This window comes from Vombatus ursinus, unplaced genomic scaffold (genome assembly GCF_900497805.2).
Source record: "Vombatus ursinus unplaced genomic scaffold, bare-nosed wombat genome assembly UNPS02009062.1, whole genome shotgun sequence".
In the NCBI taxonomy this organism is placed as follows: domain Eukaryota; kingdom Metazoa; phylum Chordata; class Mammalia; order Diprotodontia; family Vombatidae; genus Vombatus; species Vombatus ursinus.
Genome location: NW_020948840.1, coordinates 3,417,287 through 3,441,652, shown reverse-complemented (window position 1 = coordinate 3,441,652; position 24,366 = coordinate 3,417,287). Strand labels below are relative to the sequence as shown.

Genomic DNA, 24,366 nt, shown 5'->3' with positions numbered 1-24,366 from the left:
TAGAAATGGATTGGGGCAAGGGAGAAAACCTGGCTGTCATCCAGACTTGGTTGACCTCTAATAGCTCTGCTGACTTTTGCTGGTGCTGGTGAACTCCATGAACTGTTTTCTGACATGCACTAACCTCTCCAGGAACATCTCTATGGCACATAGCTAAGTGAATAAAAAAGATTTTCCTGGTGCAACAGTGCTATCCTGCCACTTCATGATAGGAGATGGAATATCTGCTCTAACAATTGTCTATTCATGATGAATTTCACAGACAGAAAACAAGAATATGAAATACAGGAGAAAATGAGCACTTGAGGAAAAATAATGTGTTCTATCTGTTTCAGGAAGGACAAACTGAAGGAGAAATCACACCTCCATGTTGTACTCAGCAAGACAAAGTGTTTTTGACTACACATCCTATAAAGGGCCTCAGAGCATGAGACAGCTTTCCTTCAGCCCCCATGCCCTTCTGTTGCCACTATCACTCCACTTCTAAAATTATGAATTCCTTTGGCTGGGAAAGAAGGAATATGCCAGGAGCCAAGGTTAATTTTAATTTTGTTATGACAGCACTTCAGAAATCCATTTTTTTCTAAAATGAAAATATATTTTGAATCACGAAGAAGTGAAAGAAGGCTAGGCCATGCTATTTCTAATATTTCTATCCATTTGGACGATGGAATTCTAATTTTTTTATAAATCGATATAGGTAGATGGGTAGAACTGTATGATATTAATGATTTTAGAATTAAAGATCAGAGTTGAGATTGGTTCTGAGCAGATTTAGATACTATTATTAGCATCTTAGCTTTTGGAACTGAAATATAACCATTAAGATTATTTCACAAATACAATATATTCATTCTTTAGTACTTTGATGAATATATGACCTTATTAAGGGGAGCACTCACTTCTTGCAGAATCACAGAATCTAAGTTGGTATGGACATTACAGACAATCAATTCCAACCCACACTTCATGAACAATCTCTTCTATCTGTAACACTTTCCCAAGAAATGGTCATCTAGCTTCAATTTGAAAAAGTCCACCACTGAAGTTTCTAACCTATCTGTATCTTTAGATACAGAATGACTTTTTTCCCTATCCTCCTATAAAACTTCTGTAACCCTGGGTTCAAACTTGGAGCATTTACGTAAGCCCTTCTCACTGATAGAGAGTATGATGACTTGACTCTCTTCCATTGTTAGGGGCAGAGTTAAAGAGAAGAGGGACCCGTATCATTCTTGCTTCAAGTAAGGACACATATGGTTCCAGACCCTCTTTGTGGAAAAATCTGAAGTGAAAGAGAATGGATTTTGGAAGTCAGATATATAGGGGAAAGCCAGCTCCCCAGAATGTCCTTGATTTTTAACTAAACTCCCCAGAGATTTCAAGTTTCCCCTTTAGTGAAATCAGAAACTCTCTCTCAGTCCAGGTGAGGTATCTTGCCCTGAGTAGAGGTCATTTACTATGTATATTGTCTGGTATATTCTGATCTGTATAATTTATCTGGTTCTGTTTGCTATGTGCTTAGATAAGAGATTACTCACTAATTACTATTTGTAACCATCTTTGGTGTTGCTAGAATTTGGTGAAAAGGAGTCATGCCTTTGAAAATAGAGGAAGCTCTTTAAGGGGTAGTAATCAGAAAAAACAGCTTGAACCAACAAAAAACAATTTCCCCTAGATTATCAATATTTAGGGACAAAGACAGATATAATTCTAGTCCTATATGCCTTCTCACATAACCTACCTAGACAACACACACCTTACACTTTAATGGAGGACCTACCCAATATTATCGTGGCTAGTTTTAGGGATTATAATATTTCATGGATGCCAGTGTGACACTTGAGCTCTTCATCTCTCACTCTTGCTACATAACCAACTCACCTTCACTTTTGTTCACAGATAAACTTGGAGATGTTTTTATACCAATTCTTGCATGTCAGCCATTTTTATAAAGACGTTGCAGCTCATTCATAACCATCACACATCTCACCATCTCACCATTGCCTTTGAAGTAACTGCAATTTTAATTCTTCAGTAGAAAAAAAATGGTGTTAAAAATGGACTTTAGTGATAGATAACAGCCTGAGATGACTGAAAGTTATCAGGATCATTTCAAAGCATTATAGTATTGCAGATAGTGGACTAAACTTGAAGTCAGGAATACCTGGGTTTGAATTTTGCTTCTGATACTAATTAGTTGTATATGACCATGGACAAGTCACTTAAACTCTCTAATTTTCCTCATCTGTAAAATAGATTAAATAGGCTAAAAGGTCAATCATTTCTGAATAACTATTATCTAATAAGCATTCTGGAGCTGGAGCTTCACTGTGTAGAATTTATGGTAAATCTGTTCTATTTCCCATCTATTTGTACTTCTTCCAGTTTCATCAATAAATGCTTTCAGTATGTTCTGGCTTAGTTGGTCCTCTTGCCAATTCTTTTTATAGGCTTTGTAGACATTTAATAAATATTTAATTAAGACTTGCCATGTGGAAACCACTAAACTAGTCATAGTGGATCATAAAATATTATAGTTGGAAGGCACCTCAGAGACCAATATCTGAAAAGAATACCCTACTACAACATCCCTTACAAGCCTTTGCTTCACCTCCAGTGAAAAAGAACTTATACTTTCAGACATAGGCCATTCCCCTTTTAGACAACATTAAATGTAAGGAAACTTTTCCTTATATTGAATCGAAATTTATTTCTTTGCAATTTCCACTTATTGCTCCTAGTTCTGCCCTAGAGGACAAGCAGAAGAACAAAGTCTAATTTCTCTTCCACATGACAGCTCTTCAAATACTTGAAGGTAGTGATTATGTCTTCCTTAATTCATTTCTTTTTCAAGTTTCTTTAAAATGTTCTTATGGCAGTGAGTAGAGAAGACTTAGGAGAGGCTTGATAGCAGCCTTCAAATCCTTAAAGGGCTGTCATGAGAGAAAGGGATTAGACTTGCTGTACCTTTAAAGGCAGAACTAAATATAATGTGGGCAAGTTTTAGATAGGCAGATTGTGGTACAACGTAAGGAAAAATGTTCTAACAATTTAAGCTGTACAAAGAATAGAAAAGGCTATCTCAAGAGGGAATTGGGATCCCTTTACTGGATGTATTAAAATGAAGGCTAGATAACCACTTTTAGATGATAATATGTTGATCACTATTTGTTTTATTAGATGGTCTTACTATGACCTCCAGGAGCAAATATGTAGCCCACTGCTTGGATTTGAAAACTCTTGATAGACTGGATCTTTCCTACCTTATCCCTCTTCTCACACCTTAGCCCCCTTCACATACACTGCCGTTCAGTGACAATGGCTTACTTACTGTTCCTTGTACATGATACTCTGTCTCTCAATGCTGGCCATTTTCACTGGCTATCTCCCATATCTAGAGCTCTCTTCCCCCTCATCTCCACTGCTTTGCTTCCCTAGCTTCCTTCAAGTCTCAGATAAAGCTGTACCTTCTGCAAGAAGCCTTTCCCAGTCCTCCTTAATCTCAGCACCTTCCCTCTGATACTATCTCAATTCATTTCATATGTGTGTGTGTGTGTGTGTATGTATCTTGTTGGCACATAGTTTTTTGCATCTTGCCTCCCCATCAGACTGAGCTCCTTAAGAGTAGGGAGTATTTTTTGCCTTTCTTTGTATCCCTAGACCTTAGCACAGGGACTAACACATAGAAGTTTAATAAATGCTTGTTGACTTGGTCTGAGATATAATGAAGTTCTGAGATTCTGTAATTCTATAGCAAAAAACTACATATGGCAAACTTGTTCTAGACAATGTTTCTAGAATACCTAGAAGTGGAATTACAGTGTGCATCACAATGAGTCAGTTATAAAATACCAATAAACAAATTTCCAGTACCACCGAGAGGAGAGAGAGCAGTTTACATTCAAAGTATGTATTTCAGGATGCCTCCCCACTCTGGCTTACAGGGCTTTGTCTCTGAAATCACTGGTCCAGATTGAAATGGGTTCTTGTATACTGTTTTAACTACCACCAGAGAAGTATGGATATGGAGGGAGTAGAACTAAGGTCATAAATTTCATGGAAGCTCTTGAGTTCACCAAAAGATGGACAGAATTTGGATCCAATGATCAGGAATAGGTGGAACATACAGCAGATTGTAGAGACTTGTTGGCCTGAGTACCATAGAAACACATATCTAAAGCCAGAAAAAACCTTTGATATCATTAAGCATAACCTCTCCCTCCTCCCATTTTATTAATGAGATAACTGAAGCCTGAAGAAATGAAATAATTTGCCCAATATCCCACAAAAAGTAAATAAGAGAACTGGAATTCAAGTCTAGGTATTCTGACTTCAAATACAGTATTCTTATCATTGTATCATGTTGCCCACAATATTTTGATCAGTTAGTCAATAAACACTTATTAAGTACCAAGGGCTTACAGTGTGCTTACTGCTGAAGATTAAAAAAAAAAAGAGAGAGACAAAGAAGAGTCCCTCCTCTAAAGGATCTCACAATCTAACAGAGGAGACAACAAGCAAGCATATATGTACAAAGAAGCTATAGACAGGATAAATTGGAAATAATTAAAAGAAGGAAAGCATAATTTAGAGGTATTGGGAAAGGCCTACTATAGAATATGGGATTTCAATTGGAACTTAAAGGAAGCCAGGAGGTGAAGATAAGGAATGAAAGGTAGCCATGAAAGATAGCCAAAGAAATTCTAAGAGCTGAGAAATGAAGTGTCCTGTTCATGGAACAGCAAGGAGGCCAGTGTCACTGGATCTAAGAGTACATGGTAGGGAGTAAGACATACAGAGACTGAAAAGGTAAGAGGGGGCTAGGATCCTGGAGGCAACAGGGAGCAGTGACATGGTTAGACTCCTGCTTTAGCGAAATCTCTTTGGTGGCTGAATGGTTGGATGGATTTGAATGAGAAAAGGCTTGAGGCAGGCATATCTACCAGTAGGCCATTGCAGTAATCCATGCCTGAAATGATAAGGGCCTGCACCAGAGTGCCAGCAATGTCACAGGAGAGAAAGGGGCATATTCAAGAGATGTTGAAAAGGTGAAATTGATAGACCTTGGCAACAGATTGGAAATGGGGTGAGGGAAGGCAAGATAAAGACAATGAGGAGTCAATGATGACACCGAGGTTATGAGCCTGAGGGACTGGGAGGATGGTGCTGCCTTCTACTACAATGGGGAAGTTAGGAGGAGGAGGAGGAAGAGAGGGTTTAAGGAGAAAGATAATAGATTCAGTTTTGGACATGTTGAGTTTAAGATGCCTATTGGACCCCCAGTTCAAGATGTCTGAAAAGCAGTTGGAGACATGAGATTGGAGGGAAGCCAATAGATTCAGACAGGATAGGCAGATTTGAGACTCATTGGTAGAAAGATGGCAATTCAATTGAGAGGCACTGATGAGATTACTAAGTGAAGTAATTTAGAGAGAGAAGAGAAAAGGTTCAGGATAGAACCCGATTGAACACCTACAATTAGAAGTCATCTGGATAAAGACCCAGCAAAGCAAAATGAGGAGTGGTTTGATAGGTAAGAAGAGAAACAGGAGAGATTGTTATCCCCAAAATCTAGAAAAATGAGTCTATCAAGGAGAAGAGAGTGATCAACAGGGTCAAAGACTACAGAGAAGGTTATTTGATTTAGTAATTAAGAAGTCACTGGTAATTTGGGAGAGAACAGTTTTGGTGAAATGATGAGGTCAAAAGCTAGACTGTAAGGGTTAAAGAGAATGAAAGAAAAGAAAGTGAAGGTAGCTTTTGGAGATGGCCTATTCAAGGAGTTTAGTCACAAAGAATAGAAGAAATATAGGATAATACCTAGTAGGGATGGAAGGATCAAGGAAGAGTTTTTCTTTTGTTGTTGCTGTTGTCTTTTTCAGTTTGGAAAAGATATGAACATTTTTATAGGCAGTAGGGAAGGAGCCAGTAGGCAAAGAAAGACAAAATAAGTTATAGGAGTCATGTAAGCAAAATATGATAGAGTAGACATTTTCTCGAACACTCACAACTTTTCAAACCTCTCCAAAACAGAAATTAAGTGCCAAAGATAAAGCAACTTCAGCTGGGTCCATGTTCTAGGACACCCAGAATCCAAAAGAAGGAATTTTTTTTTCAGGTTTTATCAGCCAATTTGGCTACAGCCCTTCAAAAGCAAATAGCTGCAGGGGAGAGAAGAGAAAGAAGTGGGAAGCGGTGCCATCCTGGAAGTGCCAGTGCTGCAAAGTTATGACCTACTGATGCCTGGAAAAACAGGTTCTAGGGGCAGCTAGGTGGTACAGTGGATATGGCACTGGTCCTAAATTCAGGAGGACCTGAGTTCAAATCCAGCCTCAGACACATAAAAACACTTACTAGCTGTGTGACCCTGGGCAAGTCACTTAACCCCATTGCCCCCCCCCAAAAAAAAAAAGAAAAGAAAAGAAAAACAGGCTCTAAAATACCACCAAAAGGCCAGAGAAATGAGGAACAGAGGGAGTGGAACAGATCATCAGAACAGGATAGCATGCTTGTGGGGGGCTGTGCAGCATTCCACCAAACCTGAAGGAAGTTATATTGGACAAAATTCAAATAGGGCTTAAGGAATTACACAGATGAAATGAAATTCATTCTGCTCGCCTTAGCACACACTTTACAATTATGTCCAGCTACCATAATGGTAGCCATTTTCTATTACGAAGTGTATCCTGCATGTGAACTTTGGGCATTGTAGTAGTAGTAGGAGTAGTAGGAGTAGTAGTAGTAGTAGTAGTAGTAGTAGTAGTAGCAGCAGCAGCAGTAGCATTCTACAGTGTAAACAGTAAAAGTGACTCTTGTGAAGAAAGCCTTAAGCCTACAAAAAGACTGCGTGTCACTATTATAATTATTTAGAGAGGTGAAATAACCTGATTTGCCCATCAGAACATGTTCTCCTTTGGCCACCAACCCAGTGAATGTCTATGTTCTGATCTAGTGTAGGAAATTTTTCTAGAAGCTGTCTAAGTATCCCCATTTACCACCAGAGGGCACTCAACCTACAAACACTGGCTGTTAGGTGTTAAGCAGTCAAAGCAAACCCACACTGCCCCAGTAAAGGTATCTAGGAGGTGAAATGGAATATCATATGAAACACACACACACTCAATCCTCAACATTTGCCCATTTAACTTTCACAACTTCAATCATTCTCATGATTTTATCAAGTAACCCCATTTTCACTTTCAAGTTGGTGAACACAGACATTTGCCGCTATACGCAACAGAGAAAAAAAATGAGAGGCGTATTGCATACAAGTTTGTGAAGCAGCTAGTATCGTACTAGATGCTTCAGTGTTCTTGTTCACCCTACCGTTGTAAAGAGCTTCCCCAACATTGGCTACATATTTTCATCAATTGCTTTTAAAACTCAAGTTTTATGTTGCAATTAGGCCCCCAAACTACAGGGAAAGTTCCTAGGGCTCTAAGATGATACAGAGACCTCAGTAGTAGTAGACCTCAGTAGTCTCCATGTCATCCAACAGCAGCAACTAGAGTCCTAGCAACCTCTCCCTTAGTTTTCTAGGGGTGGCAAAGGTAGAAAGGTTTACAGCATTACTGCATACTGTACAACACCTTCATACCACCATATGATACAGTGGAAAATAAAATTCGGGTCAAAAAATGTTTTAAGAATTATATTTGTTGTACAGTATTTATGGTACTGTAGATTTCATGTGTTATGAAAAGTGAATGTTGTCTGAAATCAGTGTGTGTTTGTTTTTCATTGAGATGTTAGCACAAAAGGCCATAGAATTCTAAAGAATTAGTAGCAAGAAAAAATGTTTTACATGTTTGTTCAGTCACGTCCTACTCTTTGTTGATCCCATTTGGAGTTTTCTTGGCAAATATCCTGGAGTGGTTTGCCATTTCTTTCTCTAGCTCATTTTATAGATGAGGAAACTCAGGCAAACAGGGTTAAGTGACTTGCCCAGAGTCACACAGCTAGTAAGTGTCTAAGGCCAGAATGAACTCAGGTCTTCCTGACTCCAAGTCAGGAGCTGTATCTACTATACCACCTAGCTGCCAACAATACCAATTTTGTGTACTGTATTTTATGGGCTATTTCATGGTTATTTTACTAGAAAAGGTGTATGTTATCAGAATTTATGTTTTGTTATAAAGAACTGTATGCAGAAAAGCATATTTTTAGCAATCTCTAGCAAAAGAATTTTTTGGTGGTCACCGGAACCTAACCCCCTATTTCCTATAGGTTCAATATATCAGCATTTTCATTTTTTTATTTTAGTGCCATTTTCTACAAATGTTACCTCTACAAAAGATGAGGATTGAATATATGTATATATATGTATGCATATATGTATATGTATATATACATACATATATTACACATATATCCTCCACTCCTTGATGGGCTTTCCTCCATGGTCACAACCAAATATATTCGCAGGACTCAGTTATTCAGCATACTATGGTTATATTACTTATTGAAGTTTGTTTGTCATCTTATGGAAGCTTGGAAGTCTCAAACTAATGGCAATGGTTTCTCAATCGCTAAGGTGTTCATGCCAACAAGGAAGTTCAAAGTCAATTGCTATTCACCTGTAAGACGATCAGCAAATCCAAAACTCAAGAGAAGAATAAGGAAAAAAGGGGAGACAATCTTGGATAACAACACATAGATCTCATTGCCCTCTAATAATATTTCGAGAACTATAAGAGAAAATGCTATGGGTACAAGTTACACTCTACCACTGAATCACTTACTTTTTGTCCTTCTACCAGTCACACTTTGCCAGTGCTCAGCCCTGAGTCACAGCTACTACCCGCTTTTTCTGAGCCTAATTATAAATCACTAAATGTTTTTTGAAGAAAGTCACATAATTGTACTGACTGAGTCCACTACCAATTGATATTATCTAATCTTAACTGGGTCATCACTATGGTAAGGTAACCTACTGTCAGTCAATGGCATTGTCCTTTCCTTTTGGTTAAGAGAAAGATGTTCACATTTTGCAGAGATTACCAGGTGTTAATGTCAGACTAATACTTTAATACTTTATCATCTGTTATTGCATCAGCTAAGCTGAAGGGAATCCAAATCCCTTACAAAAGTATCAAAAGCTGAAGAAGTTAAAAGATCACTAGTAATTTTTGAAAAAAAGCAGTTTTGGTAGGTTATTGTGTCAAATGCCTGATTGTAAGAGTTTGAGAAGGGAGTAGGTTAAGAAATGGAGGGACCAAATGAAGATTACTTTTTCTAGGAGTTTGTTAGAGCATGTAATGAAGCACAATAGAGCATTATAGCTTGAAAGTTTGACAGAGTCAAGTGCAGGTCAGGTCTTCTGAGAGACAGGGGTTTGGAGATGGCATTATAGGTTTGAGGAAAAGGTTTAAGCCAGCTATTGTGGAGACCATGACAGAGAATCAGAGAAGCATGAAAAGATAGCCTTGACACAGTAGGGGCCTATTTAACATTAGATAAAATCAACTGGTAGTAGGCTTAGTCAATATAATTGTGTGTCTTCCTTAAATAACAATCCCTCTCTCTTCATGGATGCTCTCAATCCCTGTTGAAGGGTTAGTGCTGTGCAAAGCTGTACTTCAGAGGGAGAAAGTAGTATGGCATTCATTTTTGTATCCATTATACCACAGAACTCTTCCCCTCCAGTAGCATGTGACTAGCCTCTCTTTCCCTTGTTAATAATATAATAGGTCACATTTAGATCGAACTTCACAACTTACAAAATGCTTTAATCAGAATAACCTCATAAGGTAAAGTATTTTTGCTTCCTTTTTATCAATGAAAAATCTGAGGATTAGAAAGTGACTTGACCCTAGATCGAACAGTTATTAAGGGTCAGAGCCCAGATTTAAATCTAAGTTGCCTCATTCTAAATTCAACATTCTTTTCTCTGCACTAGCTCTGTGATTTCTTTTGATTCAAGAAAAATGTCGTGTGTGTGTGTGTGTGTCCCCCCAGTAGATGAGATTTTTCTCTATTTGCCTACTCATATCTATATATAGATATAAGGGATTTGGAGCCAGGTGCTGAGCTGAAGCCACTGGTTTCTAATGCTAATTGTGCTGTAAGCTGACTGTGTGACTTTAAGTCACTTTTCTCTGGGCTTCAGCTTCCTCATCTGTAAAATAAAGGAACTGGATTAGATGGTCTTTAATGTCCTCTTCAGATTTTAGGTGAGAATATTCTATAACGTTACTTTGTTTGATAATTTGGTAATTTCTTGTTCTAGTCTCTATCTGTTCTATTTGGCAGAGCACCATGTTCGAGGGACATAGAAACATAATGGAAATATTGCCTTGACACAGTAGGGGCCTATTTAACATTAGATAAAATCAACTGGTAGTAGACTCAGTCAATATAATTGTGTGACTTCCTGAACCCAAGGACGAATCTTTGACCTGTGTAAACACTTCCATAATCCTGATAAGATTGCTACTAGAAACCAGCATCCTAGAATTTGTGCTAGGATCCTCTGAAGCTATTTTTCATTGGTGCAAGTAGGGAAGGGGACTGATATAATCTAAAGTGGGTTCATAAGGAAAGATTTCAGTCCAGAAATAGTCTGAAGAAAAGGTGGAGACAGTCCTAGAGGCACTAGGGACATTGAATGTCCATAGTGATTCCAGTTGTTAGTGCAACAAATGCAACTAAATGTGACTAAGAATTGAACTCCATACCTGCAGAAGGTTGACGACAAACACAAACGTAAAGTTTGACTTGGGTTGGAATATGTAGTAATGGGTTGGAATATGTAGTAATGTGAAGGTAGAATTTTTGGAAGTCCTACTATGATCCTGTAGCAAAGAAAATATTTATCAATTTCTATACACTATTTGTTTACCTTCACAGACATATCAAGTACTACAACTTGTTTTACTCTGGTCCTTGTGGTTCCTGCACTGTTACAGATTCCAAAGTGGCTCATAGAATAAACAACTATTTAAGTTTAAGTTAACACATAAACATCTTTTCTGTTTCTACAAAGCAAATCAAGGTGTAGTAGAAGGAATACTTAATTTGGAGCTAAAAGATCTGGTTTGAAATCCAAGCTCTACTACTTGCTACTTTTATAATCTTTATCAAGTCTCTCCTCTGGGTCACTAATTCCTTACTGCGGAAGGGGGTTTGAATTAAATAGTTTCTGAGATAGTTTCTAGCAGTAAAGATGAAAGATTCTGTGATAGTTTATGATGAAAACTGACTGCAGGTTAGAAGGCATTCATTTATGAGAATATGATTGTGGAACTCTATCAACATCTAACAAAAGGAACAATGGAGATTAGGTATGATACTTTAGCATCACAGGATCTTGACATGCCTAGCCAGGCCCATAAGTATAGGCAGCAGAATTGCTATAGCTGGATAAGGAATAGAAGAATGAAGGTAATAGGGAAAGGAGAGAGAGAGAGAGAGAGAGAGAGAAAACAGAACAACTTAGACTATACAGGCAGGGAAATCTGCAGGATCTCCAAATGTAGAGAATAAGTACCCTAGTAAATTTCAAAATAAAGGCAGCTAATCAGGAGGGGAATCTAAGGGAATAAGTAAACAAAATTGCATCAAGGGTTTGGTTGAGAGCAAGTCCAAATCCCCAAGGCCTTTAGGTAAGGGATAAACAGGCATGTGCTAGCTAGGGCAAACAGCCTGAAGCCCAGAGGGCAGAATTCTTGAGACAAAGGTTAGCCAGCCAACAAGTTTTCGTTAAGTGCTTACTCTGTGTTACCACTGTGCTAAGTTCTAGGGATACCTATAAGTATATTGCTCCCTCAGTTCAGTGGCCAGAAAAGAGCTAAGCTGGGTTAGGTATGTCAAAATCCAGGAGGCAGGACTTGAAGAGATGAAGAAAGGTTGTATATGAGTGAAGTACCTGTTCTAGGCTAAAAAAGGCCCAGGATTGGGGAAAGAGATGAAATTGCTAACTAAATTTTTGCCAACTTGAATACATAGTCCTGAGACTGAGATTTGTTGGTAATATTTAGAGGATGACTGAGAGAAGATCCAAAGGAGAAATGTAGGGTTTAAGAGAGGATAGGTAGAGTTGCCCCAAATGTACTCAGGAGATGGGGAGTTGACTGAACTTATCCACCACGATAATTATTCTGTTATTGCTAATTATAACCAGTACATATTATACCTCTACTGTACATTTTATCTTATTGTGACTTTCAAGGAATCATATAGGACAGGTCACTGAACCTAATCACCACCTGCCATGAGTCCTTTTTAATGTCTCCAAAATTTCCTCCAGCCTGAATTAGAAAACCTGGAGTGATAGGAAACCCATCATCCATTTACAAGTGAGTGGCTCTAATTATTGGAAAATTTCTCCTTATTTTGCATTGAAATGGTACAAAGGTAAGAGCTATGACTCTGGAGTCAGAGAAGCTGGGTTCAAATACTGGCTCTGCCACTTCAGTGTGACCTTGGATAACTCGTTTAACCTTCCTGGGCCCCAGTTTCCTCATCTGTAAGTTGAGTGGGTTGGAATGGATAACTTGTAAGGTCTCTGAGCTCTAAATCTATAAGCCTATGAAATCTACAGTAACATGTATAACTACCACCTGTTTTCCAGTAGTACTTTATAGTAATTTCCTTTTAAAATACCTAAGAAGTTAGTGGTATATGATGTCAGGGATAAGGGACCAAGGGAAGAAGTTATGGTCTCCATCCTCTTAGGAGCTGGGAGATGCCATGATTTGAAAGTGTCAGCAACTAGAAACTAGTAGGACATACCAGTGAGTCAGCCCAAGCAGTGAAGTTAAAAGACACAGTATAGCACTGGCAGAGGTGGTCTTAACTTTGGGCCCTGGTATGCGGAAGCAGCACAGCATAGTAGACAGAGTGCTAGACTTTCAATCAGAAAAAAAAAAACAAACTATGTTCAAATTCAAGGTTTAAGACTTACCAATTGCCTAATTATGGGCAAGTCACTTAACCATAGTCTTTGGATCTGTAGAGTGGGAATAATATTAGTTACATTCTCAGAGTCTGTGAAGCTCAAATTAAAAGTATTAATGCATTTATTAAACATTAGCTGCCAAGTACTTTTCTATATACTAGAAATACATAGACAAAAAAAGGGAAAACCCTGTCCTCTAGGAAGAAGTATTTAAGCACTTAAGTAAATATAAAACATAAGCAAAGTAATGAGGAGGAGGTCTTGCTGCAATGAAGTAATATAGTCCAGAGGAACAGAGATTAGACACATGATTTCAATGATACAAGAACTTTTAGAAGAAGGTGGAGAGAAGCCAGGAAGTTGCCTGAGCTCTCTCCCCAGTTTCCCTTGGAAATAACGTTAAGTCAAGCCTTTAAATGAATTCTGGAGTAACAGAACCCACAAAAAGACAGTGAAACAATTTTCCAGCACAGGAAAACTTAGAATGACTTCTGGAAAGATCTGTCTCACTTGGGTAAAAGGGGAACCTAGCCCAGCACAGATGGTGTTTGGGCAAGCCAGCAGGAGGCTCTTAGCCACAGCACAGATCAGCAAACGAGGCCCTGAAGTCCAGGCTCAGCAGGCCAACTGTTTGGCCTCCAGCCCAGGAACCCAGGGTTCCTGGCTAGCACAGTGGGCGAGCTGCTAGCCCCAGAGGACCTGGCACAGAAAACCAGTGGTCACTGGCCCCTGTGCACTAGCCCCCCATGCAAGAAGCTTTGCCTCCTATACCTCAAGGCAGTGCCTCCTGTACCCCAAGAGCTGAGCTCAACTTTTTAAAATGAGGAAAAAAAAACAAAAAAAGAGCCCTGACCATAGAAATCTACCATGGTGACAGGGAAGATCCAAACACAAACTCAGAAAAGGGTAACAATGTCAAAATACCTACATACGAAGCCTCAAAGGGGAATATGAATCGGTCTCAAGCCCAGAGAGTCCTCTTGGAAGAACTCAAAAAAGATTTTAAAAATTAAGTAAAAGAAAGAAGAAAAGAAAATAAGAAAAATAAGGGACCAAGTAGAAGAAAAATTGGAGAAAGAAATGAGAATTATGAAAAAGACTCAACAGCTTGAAAAAGAAAGCATAAAAATTGACTGAAGAAAACAACTCCTTACAAAATAGAATTGGCCAAATGTGAATTAACTCCGTTAAAAGTAGAATTGACTAAATGCAAAAGGAAGTACAAAAGTTAACTGAAGAAAATAATTCCTTAAAAATTAGAATTGAACAAGTAAAGCTAATGACTCTAGGAGACACCACAAATCAGTCCAACAAAATTGAAAAAACAGAAAATGTAAAATACCTCATTGGAAAAACAACTGACCTGGAAAATAGAGCCAGGAGAGATAACTGAAGAAGTGCTGAACTACCTGAAAGCCATGGTCAAAAGAGGAGCCTGAACAGTACCTTTTACAAAGGAAAATCCCCCTCATATACCAGAGGGTAAAATAGTCATTAAAAGAATCCACACATGCCCTCCTGAAAGAGATCTCAAAATGAAAACTCCAAGGAATATTGTAGCCAAATTCCATCACTATCAGGTCAAGGAGAAAATATTTTAAGCAGCCAGAAAGAAATAATTCAAATATCAAGGAGCCACAGTAAGCATTACAAAGGATTTAACAGTTATCTACATTAAAGGATTGGAGGACTTAAAATATGATATTCTGGAAGGCAAAGGAGGTTGGATTATAACCAAGAATCAAATATCCAGCAAAAATGAGCATAATCAGCAGTAGCTGAAGGTTCCAGGTGGCCTGGGTGGGCCAGGGTCCCAGGGCCACACCCAGTTCCCCAAGGGCATCCAGCTGAGGGGTGGTATGCCAAGGAAGAGGTGGAGAGGGGAACAAAGACCAATCCAGCCCCAAGGCTGACCCTTGGGGGTTTAAATTGCCTTAGCTCTCTCAGAGTGGAGTGGGATGCCTTGGCAGAAGGTGGGATGATAAAGATATTGACACAGAGCTAGAAGAAGAAATAAAAGCTGAATTGGATAAAATCAGTGTTTCATCTTTGGAGATAAAAGATGAAATGGACACACTTTCCGAAGCTGGTAGTGAGAGTGATCCAGGAGAAGATTTGCCTAAATCAATTCTTTACTGTATTTGTGTCATAAAGAATCAAAGTAAAGGCAGCTAGGTGGTGCAGTGGATAGAGCACTGACTCTGAAGTCAGGAGGACCTGAGTTCAAATCTGTTCTCAGACCAAACACTTGACACTTACTAGCAGTGTGACCCTGGGCAAGTCACTTAACCCCAATTGCCTAAAAGTTAAAAAAAAAAAAAAGAATCAAAATAAAAATGCTGAAAATCTTGTTCTCCAGGACTTGGAAGAAATTGACATTTCAAATGTTATTTGTAATAGACAAAGCATTACAGATAAATTCAACCAACACAAAATTCCTAATTCCACTCAACTTCCTAATCTTTATAAATTACCTGTTGATGAGCCTCTTTCTTCAGGTGACTTTGGATACTATGAAATTGAGGAAAGATGCTGACAACTTTTTGTGGCATGGGAGGGCAAGCAGCAGGTACTGGTGAACCTGGAAAACAAAAACTTTAGAACTTAGAGGAATAGTGATGAAAAACAGTTGCAAGAGGAAGAAGAAAAGAGACATTGCTGGATGAAACGATTTGAAGTGGAAAAGAAAAAAAATAGAGAATATTGATAAGCAGGAAGAGAAGATAAATCTTGAACTGCAGCAACAACAGAGATTACAGGAAGAGAATTTAAAGGAACATGATGAGCTTATCAGAATACTACAATTACAAATGGAGGAGGAAAGAAGAGGTTTGGAAGACCTAAAGTCTAAAGAAAGATGTTTGGCAGATCTCCAGCATAACACAGCCATAAAAATCCAGGTTGGGTATTGAACATTTGCAGCTTGTTAAAAATATGGATCAATTATAAAATAACAGCTTAAGAACAAAAAGAAGAAAGAAATGCTAGAAAAATAAAAACAAGAATGCAAAGAAATGGTAGAAAAAATCTGACGAAAGGATAAAGAAAGAAAAATGGAAGAGAGACTAAAAAGACAAGAAGAAATAAAAAGCCAAAGACAAAAAGAACAAGAGAAGCAGGAGGAATATGAAAAAAGAAGAAAATTTTGAAATTTATAAAAGAACAACAAAAGTTAATGGAAGAAGGAGAGAGACAGAGAGAGAGAGAGAGAGAGAGAGAAAGAGAGAGAGAAGCTATCCAGAGTGGTAATGAAAAAAGAACACAAAAAAAGAGAAGATCTGGTAATGAAAAAAGAAAATAAAAAAGTGAAGAGTGGGCCAAAGAATTGTTAGTCAAAAAAGAAAATTTTAAAAAAAACAAGAAAAAATACATCCAAAGATATTTCAGTGACATTTCTTACAAAGAAAAGAGATATGCCCATAAAGTCATTAGTAGAAGAAGAAATCGATGGGGGAAAAAAAAAACATAACCAGACATATAATGGCACCAGAAAAAAATGAACTGAAAAAAATAAACATAGTTGAACAGGAAACCTATGCAAAAATTAAAGCAAGAACCATTCAGGGAAAACATATCAAGAAAACTAATCATGACAGAATTTTAAAAAGAACAGAATGAAAATCTAGTTAAACATTAAGAGCTAGATTAATTACAAAATGAAAAGAAACCAAATGAGAGTCTAGCCAAAGATTTCATTAAATCACAAAAGAACAAATTTAGAGAAAATGTGACAAACTACGTAGAATTAGAGCAGGAAAGCAAAAAAAGGAAGTTCAGTAGATGAAAACAAGGGAAATGGATGCCAAGAAGCCAGAGAGGATGAGGGGGTGAGAAAAAATCCTGAACAGAATAGAAACAAACAGAATCAGGAAGAAGAAGATTCTGAAATAATAAAAGAGGAAAAGAACGGAGAAAATCATGAAGAGGAAGATCACTTCAGAGCTTCATTAAACCACGTTTCACTCCCAAAAGCAGAAAGTAATGAAAATGCCATCAGAAGTGTGAGTGTGATGGCACCAGACAAAGAAAGTAATTCACAAGCTATTGATAACAATGAAAGTCAGAAAAAAAGGTTCTGACAGATGGTGAAACCATAATTCTTAACACCTCTGATATTGTTCTAAATGTGAAAAGTAATTTATACAATAAAAAATCTGTTATCTTGATACTAACAGCTTATGACTGCACAGGTGACTGATAAAAGCTCATCAGTATCTAAAGAAACCACAACTGCTCCATCTGTTCTGAGTGAAAAACCAAGGGAGTTTTGTGGACATGAAGCAGAAAGTAAAAAAGCATGCCTACTCATTCTCTAAGCAAGATAACAGTTTCAGCTTTAGTTGAAAAAGAGACTAGGTTGGAAAAAGACCTGTAGACCCTGGCTTGAAATCTTTGGGGAAAATCAAAGAAAGAAAGTAGGTAAAAGAAACAGACTAGGAAGTGCTCAGTCAGCAAGCTACATCCCCTAAATGCAGTGGCAATCCTTCACGTGGCCTATGGAGTACCTTACAACAGGTTACAATAGTAAGATTTCAGGATTTGCTAGGGTGTAGTCTTTGCATGTTGTCAGAATGTACAAGTCTTTGATTCCCTACTCTATGATATCGTAGATAAACTGTTCTGGAACAACTGAATAACTGCAAAAAAATTGAACTATATTTATGTACAGGAAAACCAGATGCAGGTTATAAATTGTGAGGATTGAGAAAATCCCTGCATCCTTCTTCTGAATGACAATGAACTGACTTCTTTTCATGGATTGGATGGTTGTAGTAATCTTTGAAATACTGAAGTTTCTAATAATATGATCACCTGAATTAGTGGATTAGAATCTTTGAAATCTCTTCCACAACTAATTGGGGAATCAGCCAATGAGCACTAGACATCCTTACAGTGTTCCTGCTACCATGTACCTGGACTGCACTTATAATAATCTTACTAAATGTGAAGGCATTAAAGATTCTGGCTTATTTCAGATTTTGAAGTTACAGGGAAATTACCTAACTGAGCTTCCATCTCTGGAGAATCAAGTTTTGCTCAGAGAAATGTACTTGGAAGACAACAGTATTTCAACATTAGAAATATTCTCCTCATACTGCCTTCCTTTATTACAGATTCTGTCTCTCAAAATAGTTTGACTGAAATTGTGCCACTCTTTCAATTTGTTTCTCTGGAAAAATTGGATGTCAGTAACAACTGCCTTTCAGATTTTACAAGTGTCACCAAGTGGTTTGATGCATGTTTTAATCTATGTGACTTATCGCATATTAGAAAGCCCCTTTTCCAAGAAAGAAATTGGAGGCAGTCCATACTTGAAATCATACCTTATCTAATAATTCTCAATGGTGAAATACGAAAATCTGATTTACCTAATCATGAAATCAATGTATCAGAACCAGGCAGTTTTTCAGCAATTTGTCAGACCCAAAATATCATATTCTATGATATTTAACTTAATAGTTAAAAAACATGTATATTAAAAATATGTATATATAAAAAAAGAAATATACACTCCTTGGATGCCATAGAGGACTTATGCTGTTATTTTAATGAACTGATGAAACTTAGTAGTGAGTACAGAGAAACTCATGAACATGGAGATTTCAGAATCAATTATAAGATGAAGATTTAAATATCACAAAGAAAGACCAATCAGAACAGTAAGATCATTTAAAACAAGCAGCTAGTAACAGTCTACAGCAAAACAACCTCTTTGTTATTGGGGTAAATGAAATTAAACAGAATGTTCTGGAAGCTTCTCAAAAAAAAAAAAAGAATTGACTTTGACAACAGTGACTCTGGATTGATTGCATCTTCCATACATGAGCACATAGAGAAAATGAATCAAGACAAAAGAGTTTAGAGGAAGAGAAAAAGCATTATGAGCACCAAAATTCATAACAAAAACAATACTATCAGGCAGCTACGTGGCGCACTGGATAGAGCACCAGCTCTGAAGTCAGGAGGACATGAGTTCAAATCCGGCCTCTGACCAAACACTTGACATATACTAGCTGTGTGACTCTGGGCAAGTCACTTAACCCCCCAATTGCCTAAAAAAAAAACCAAAAAAAAAAAAAACCAATACTATCACTGAGTCATTAATTACAAGTGAAATGGAAAAGGATTTCCAACATATTCAGAATGATGCTAAAAAGGAAGATTTACAAAAGTAATTTTTCTTTATAGTGTCACACTATTGATTACATTTCATCATATGATCTTGGGCAAAAGGTAACCTTCTAGTACTTTTTGATACCGATACAGATTTTAAATGACCAGAAACTGTATCTTATTAGTTATTTGCAGAGCAGTACCAATGTGTTTTCTTCTCAAATATATACACCATGCCTAAAACAAAGTCACTTTCATTTTCTGCCATATAAATCATCTGAGGTATTAATTTGGACAATTCTGCTAATATGTAATTGAATAATAGATGCTATTCAGAATTTCTTGTAAAACTATCTTCTAAATTCTTGTTCATTTAAAAATAAATGTTCTATTTGAAAGAAAAAAAATAAAAAGCTGAGCATAATCTTCCAGGGTAAAAGATGGATATTCAATGAAATAGTGGACTTTCCAACTTTCCTGATAAAAAGACCAGAGCTGAACAGAAAATTTTATTTTCAAATTTAAGACCCAAAAGAAGCATAAAAAGGGAGCAGTGCCAAGGAGGCAGAATAAAAGTGACTTGCTTGAGCTCTCCCCTAAACCCCTCCAAATACCTGAAAAAAATGACTCTAAACAAATTCTAGAGCAGCAGAACTCACAAAAAAAGTGAAATAATTTTCCAGCCCAAGACAACCTGGATGGTTGATTGGAAAGGTCAGTTATGCTGGGCTGGGAGAGGAGCACAGTCAGCTTGGGCCCCAAAGGCAAAGACCAGGCCTCATTGAACCTGTAGCTGGCCTCAGGGGACTGAATCATGGGCAGCTGAGGGAGTTTCCAGACTTCTCAACCCACAAACACCAAAGACAACTTAGAAGGTCAGTAGGAAAGGTCTGTCAGACCATAGTGAAGGAGGAGCATGGTCCCAGCCCTACTCCCAGCATAGCCCCGGGGCAGTGGCTGCTTCCAGGGCTCTCCTCCCACACACACAGAGGTGGGATCGAGTGGCTGATCAGAGGGGGATTGCAAGGATCTCTTTGCTGGCACTGAGGCAGTATTCTCTTGCTTTGCCTGTGATTGGATCTAGGTGGCAGTTCTGGGTGGCAGTTCTGGGCAAGAAGGAATGCTGGCGTGGTGGAGCTTGTGGTGGTGGAGAGGGAACCCTCCTCAGAGTTGCATGGCAGAAAAGAGGGCTTGTGGTCACTCATAGATCAGAGCACAGGCCAGGAAAGGAGTAAACACTTTGCCCCTTATCACACCACCTTGGAAGAACTGAAAGTTTACAGGTCCCTAGAAGTACCTCTGAAAACAGCTGCACAAAACCCCTGAAGCTTGAGACAGCACATTCTCCACACTGGAAGAAGACCCTTACCTTAACAAACAGTTTAAAAGTCAAATAATTGGCTGGGATCATGAGCAAACAGTGCAAAAAAAGTCAGACCATAGACTCTTGCTTTGGTGACAAAGAAGATCAAAACATACAACCAGAAGAAGACAACAAAGTCAATGCTCCTATATCAAAAGCCTCCAAGAAAAAATATGAATCGGTCCCAGGCCATGGAAGAGCTCCAAAAGGATTCTGAGAAGCAAGTAAGAGAAGTAGAGGAAAAATGGGGAAGAAAAATGAGAGTGATGCAAGAAAATCATAAAAAACAAGTCACCAGCTTATTAAAGGAGACCCCCCCAAAAAACACTGAAGAAAATAACACCTTAAAAAACAGACAAAATGGCAAAAGAGGTCCTAAAAGCCAATGAGGAGAAGAATGCCCTCAAAAGTAGAATTGGCCAAATGGAAAAGAAAGTCCAAAATCTCACTGAAGAAAATACTTTCTTAAAATTAGAATGGAGCAGATGGAAGGTAATGACTTCGTGATAAATCAAGAAATTATAAAACAAAACCAAAAGAATTAAAAAATAGAAGACAATGTGAAATATTTCACTGGAAAAACAACTGACCTAGAAAACAGATCCAAGAGAGATAATTTAAAAATTATTTTTAAAAATAACTACCTGAAAACTATGATCAAAAAAAGAGCCTAGACAACATCTATCAAGAAATTATCAAGGAAAACTGCGCTGATATTCTAGAACCAGAGGAAATAGAAATGGAAATAATCCACTGATCACCTCCTGAAAGAGATCCCCAAAGGAAAATCCCTAGGAATATTATAGCCAAATTCCAGAGTTCACAGGTCAAAAAGAAAATATTGCAAGCAGCCAGAAAGAAACAACTCAATTATTGTGGAAACATAATCAGGATAACACAAGATTTAGCAACTTATACAGTAAAGGACCAAAGGGCTTGGAATATCATATTCCTGGAGAGCAAAGGAGACAGGATTACAACCAAGAATCACCTACCCAGCAAAACTTAATATAATCCTTCAGGGCAAAAAATGGACATTCTGTGAAATAGAGGACTTTCAAGCATTCTTGATGAAAAGACTAGAGCTGAATAGGAAATCTGACTTTCAAATATGAGACTCAAGAGAAGCATGAAAAGGTAAAAAGGAAAGGGGAATCTTAAGGGATTTATTAAAGTTGAACTGTTTATATTCCTACATGGAAAGATAATATTTGTAACTCATGGGACCATCGTCACTATTAAAGTAGTTGGAGGGGAAAAAATATACATATATACATTCATACATATGTGTATATATATATATATATCATACACACATACACCCACATACACACACACACACGTGTGTGTATATATATATGTATATATATATACATATATATATATATACACACACACATATAGAGAGAGGGGTGGAGAGAGAGAGATGGCAGAGGATGACCTGAAGATGAAGGGGTGATACCTAAAAAATAAAATGAAGGGGTGAGAGAGGAATGTACTGGAAGAAGGAAAAAGGGAGAGGTAGAATGGGGTAAATTATCTCATATAAAAAGAGGAAAGAAAAAGCTTTTACAGTGGAGGGAAGAGGGGGAGGTGAGAAGGAATGAGTGAACTTTACTCTCACTGGATTTGGATTAAGGAGGGAATAGCAAACACACCCAATTGGGTGTAGAAATCTATCTTAACCTACAGGAAAGTAGAGGGGAAGGGGATAAGACAGGGAAGGGTGATAGAAAGGAGGGCAGATTGAGGGAGGGTATATTCAGAAGCAAACATTTTTGAGGAGGGACAGGTCAAGGGAGAGAAGAGAATAAATAGGGGCCAGGATAGGATGGAGGGAAATATAGTTAGTCTTTCACAACATGACGATTATGGAAGTGTTTTGCATGACTACACATGTATAGCCTATGTTGAATTGTTTGCCTTCTCAATGAGGTGGGTGGGAAGGGAGGAGGGGAGAGAATTTGGAACTCAAAGTTTTAGAAACGAATGTAAGAAATTGTTTCTGCATGCAACTGGGAAATAAGATACACAGGCAATGGGGTATAGAAATCTATCCTATATATAGATTTCTATATTTCTATATTTCCCTACAGGAAAATAGAAGGGGGTGGGCTGATAGGAAGGTAGATTAGGGGAAAGGGTATTCAGAATGCACTCTGTCTTGGGGTGGGGGTGGGGTGAGATGGGGAGAAAATTTGGATCTCAAAATCTTGTGGAAATGAAATTGAAAACTAAAAATTGAAAACTAAAAATAAATCAATTAAATTTTTTTTAAAAAGAGAAGCATATAAAGGTAAACAGTAAAGGAAAAAAAAAAACATGGGGGCAGCTAGGTGGCACAGTGGATAAAGCTCCAACCTTGGAGTTAGAAGGATTTGAGTTCAAATTTGGCCTCAGTCACTTGACACTTACTAGCTGTGTGACCCTGGGCAAGTCACTTAACCCCAACTGCCTCATCAAAAAGCAAAACAAAACAACAACAACAATAACAACATGGTATTCAATAAGGTCAAACTGTTACATCCCTACATAGGAAGATGATACTTGTAACTCTTATGAACTTTGTTCTATTAGGGCAGTTAGAAGGAGTATACTTAGACAGATGATGTGGATATAAGCTGAATTTAATGTGATAATAAAACAATATTAGGAGGTGAAAAGGGGGAGGCAGAATGGGGTAATTTATATCACATAAAGAGTCATGAAAGATCTATTACAGTACAGGGAAAGAAGAGAGAGAGTGAGCATTGTTTGAACAATGAAAAAGCTCATCAGATTTGGCTCAAAGAGAGAATAACATACATACTCAGTTGGGTATCGAAATTTATCATACCCTATTGGGAAGTAGGAGGAGAAAGGGGAAAAAAGGTGGAAGGGTGACAGAAAAGAAGGCGTATTTTAGGAGGCTGAGGTGAGAAACAAAACACTAGTGAGGAAGGACATCATGAAAGGAGAGAAAGAGAAAAGTATAAACAGGAGAAAAATAGGATGGAAGGAAATACACAGTAATCATAACTGGGAATGGGAATGGGTTGAAATCTCCCATAAAACAGAAGTGGATAGCAAAATGGATTATAAACCAAAATCCTACAATATGCTGTTTACAAGAAACACATTTGAAGCAGAGACACACTTAGAGAGCAAAGGTAAAAGGCTGGAGCAAAATATATTACACTTCAGTTGAAGTAAAAGAAGAAAAAAAAGCAGAGGTAGCAATCCTGATCTCAGACAAAGAAAAGCAAAAAATAGATCTAATAAAGGGACAAGGAAGCAAACTACATCTTGCTAAAAGGTAGTATCCACAATAAAGTCGTATCATTATTAAACATATAAGCACCAAGTGGTACAGCATCCAAATTCTTATAGGAGAAGTTAAGTGAGTAACAGGAAGAAACAGACAGCAAAACTATACTGGGGGGAGGGGGGGACCTCAACCTTCCCAACTCTGAACTAGATAAATCTAACCACAAAATAAATGAGAAAGAAGTTAAGGAGGTGAGTAGAATTTTGGAAAAGTTAGATATGATAGACCTCTGGAGAAAATTGAAAAGGGATACAAAGGAATATACCTTTCTCTCAGCTGTGCATGGCACCTACAAAAAACTGACCATGTATTAGGGCATAAAAACCTAACATTCAAATGCAGAAAGGCAAAAATATTAAATGCATCCTTTTCAGATCATGATGCAATAAAAATTATGTGTAATAAAGGGCCATGGAAAGATAGATTAAAATTAATTGGAAACTAAATAATATAATCCTAAAGAATGAGTGGATAGAACAACAAAGCATGGAAACAAACAATAATTTTATCAAAGACAACGACAATGAGACAACATACCAAAACTTATGGGATGCAGCCAAAGCAGTTCTTGGGGATAATTTTTTTTTTATCTCTAAATGCTTACATGAATAAAATAGAGAAAAAAGAGAAAGATGAATCGGGCATGCAACTAAAAAAGCTAGAAAAAGAACAAATTAAAAA

General features: G+C 37.7%; 1 long non-coding RNA gene across 2 annotated transcripts in view; it reads right to left on the bottom strand.

The window, feature by feature from the left end:
• The window catches only part of LOC114034585, a 28,464-nt gene that overhangs the window by 1,964 nt on the left and 2,134 nt on the right, over positions 1 to 24,366 (bottom strand). The window contains exons 1-2 of one of the 2 annotated variants that reach the window (XR_003568123.1): positions 16,302 to 16,363; positions 15,376 to 15,482 (exon numbers count right to left, since the gene is read on the bottom strand). This is a non-coding gene — a long non-coding RNA (uncharacterized LOC114034585). Of the gene's footprint in view, positions 1 to 15,375; positions 15,483 to 16,301; positions 16,364 to 24,366 lie in introns of those variants that run through there. The other variant, XR_003568124.1, reaches the window with a different exon arrangement.